Source organism: Pteropus medius, unplaced genomic scaffold, assembly GCF_902729225.1.
Source record: "Pteropus medius unplaced genomic scaffold, Ma_sr-lr_union100, whole genome shotgun sequence".
In the NCBI taxonomy this organism is placed as follows: domain Eukaryota; kingdom Metazoa; phylum Chordata; class Mammalia; order Chiroptera; family Pteropodidae; genus Pteropus; species Pteropus medius.
In genome coordinates this window covers 13,091,832-13,094,272 of record NW_024340699.1, presented here as the reverse complement: position 1 = coordinate 13,094,272, position 2,441 = coordinate 13,091,832, and the positions used below count along the sequence as shown (strand labels likewise).

Sequence of the window (2,441 nt, the reverse complement as noted above, 5' to 3'; positions counted from 1 at the left end):
CCATCCCAAGAAAGGCCAGCCTCACGCAGCCCATGGATGGTGCACATGGTCCTTCTGAATGGGGGGAAGGTCCACGCAGTCCCACCCATAGGAGCCAGGGGCTGGGCCTGGGAGGGAAGTGTCGCTGTGGGTTGGGTCGGAAAGTCGTCATGCTCAGCTCTGCCCACCCACCCAGCGAGTGCGATCACGGCCGTGAGATCCAAAATAGATGTGCTTGGCAGAGGCTCTGAAGGCGCCGGAGTGGGATTCCACACGCCAGGCCGATGTCTGTGTGCAGTAAGGAGCCAGACACTCTGCCACCCCCGCCCTGCATGTACCAGGGACGGACCTCTTGAGGAGGTCCTGGTTTGTCTTTGCTTCTGACCCCAAGCAGGCGGCCGGATCAAGCAGTCCTGAGGAGATGACCCATTTCCCTAATATGAGAGTGCGCAATGCTGAGAGCAGCTCTCCCAGGCACTTTAATTCCACTCCTCCCCCAGGCTTAACTTCATGGAGAGAACGAAGTCCAATTGTTACAAGGATGATACAGCCAAGGGCAAAATAACTCTGGTTCTCTCTCTCTGTAGCTCCCCAAAGAGCTGAACATGTGTGTGTGTGCGCGTGCGCGTGCGCGCGCACTCACACACACACACACACACACCCCTTAAGTCACCGCAGTTGAATTTTAGAAACAGAATTGCGCAAAACAAATGAGGTTAATCACAGCAACATTTTTCATGATTCAGAAATTTGGTATCCAGCTGAGAGAAAGCGTCTCCCCTTGCCAATCCCAGTGCATGAAGCTGAACACAGACATCCCGCCCACTTCATGTCCCCGGTCTAATCTACTCATGGGAAGTGGCCTCTGCCTCAGAGAAGGAAGAAGCGTACAGAGATTGTTGCCAAAGTCTCTTTCTGCAGATCCAAGGGCGACATTTGTCTGGTGTCACTTCGGGAGGGGAGCTGAGGGCACGGTGTCTCTGTTCTCTCCTCGCCAGCAGAAACTCCAACACACACGAGCCGCTAACCCCGCACACGGCTTCTCAGTCTCAGCACCGTTGACATTTGGGCGGGATCATTCTTTATTGTGGTGGCCACCTGGGCATTGTAGGATGTTTAATAGCATCCCTGGCCTCTGCCCACTAGATGCCCATAGCACCCCTTTTCCCAGCTGTGACAACTACAAACATCTCCAGATGGGACAGCATCAGCTCTGGTTGAGAATCACAGCCCTGCTTAGACTCAGGTCCGCAGAAATTAAATACCTTGAAATAAATCAGACTGGGGCTTTTATAATGATAATAATAACACCGTAGTCCCCTTCATCTGCATTCCATACGTTACAAGACCCCCAGTGGATGCCTGAAACTGTAAATAGTACTGAGCCCTATACACACAATGTTTGTTCTTATACATACCTTTTCACTGAAAGGAAGTACTTTACGGCTTCTCTTTGGCATATCTGAATTGCCTGCATCACTACTCTTGTACTTTGGGGTCTTTATTAAATAAAATAAAGGTCCCTTGAACACAAGCACTGTGATATCTCAGCCGTCGATCTGATAACCGAGAGGGCTGCTAAGTGACTAATGGGCGGGTATACAAGATGAATGTGCCGGACAAAGGGATGATTCACATCCTGGGCGGGGCGGAGTGGGACAGCACCAGATTTCATCACGCTGCTCAGAATAGCACACGATTTAAAACTTATGAATTGTTTATTTCTGGAATTTTCCATTGAATATTTTCACACCGTGGTTGACTGTGGTGACCGAAATCGTGGAAAGTGAAACCATAGAATAGTAGGGACCACTGTAAGAATAAAGGAGGGGGCTGGGCTCGGCAGGGATCGCTGTGTGCCCCGAGCTCCGGGGAGGAGGGGCATCCCAGCCCCTCAGCGTCCACTCCTGTGTCGTCATCTCCATCCCAGTCGCTCGCCTCAAGGAAGGCCTTGGCTCCTCGTCACTCAGGACCCGGGCAGAGCCTGAAAAGACCTTCAAGACCAGTCTATAGGAACAGGGCACAGTTAAGGGGCCCGGACAGAGTCCAGGTGCTGCAGAGAGAGGCCTGGGAAGGCAAGTCACCCGATCGAGAGTTTGGGTCGCAGGGAGCTGTCTTCCAATTCCTGCGGGAGTCACGACCCCAGGGACGTTTACCTCAGGTTCGTCCTCTTCCTTTCCCCCGATGGCATGTTGGAGAAGACTTACGGACGCTCTTCTTCAGCGAAACTGCCCCTGTCTTGGTCTGTGATCGTAGGCGATTTCCTGACAAGGTCGGCGTTCTTGCTGGGTTAACCCATCTGAGAGAGGACGGCTTGTGCTGGAAGCTGCCAGGGTCTGAAAGATACAGAGACCCTTAAGGATTATTTTTCTCTTTTGCCATTAGCTTGAGATGTGGCCCGACCCAAATCAGTGCCTTGAGCCCTAATCTCTGCCATTCCAACAAAGTTCCTTATAGATCTG

General features: G+C 52.0%; 1 long non-coding RNA gene across 1 annotated transcript; it reads right to left on the bottom strand.

Moving 5' to 3' along the window:
• Positions 1-695: 695 nt before the first annotated feature.
• Positions 696-1,548, bottom strand: LOC120616650 (uncharacterized). Its single transcript, XR_005656648.1, has 2 exons — positions 1,398-1,548; positions 696-1,077 (listed from the first exon to the last, which is right to left on the bottom strand). It is a non-coding gene; the product is annotated as an uncharacterized LOC120616650 (long non-coding RNA).
• Positions 1,549-2,441: the final 893 nt, after the last annotated feature.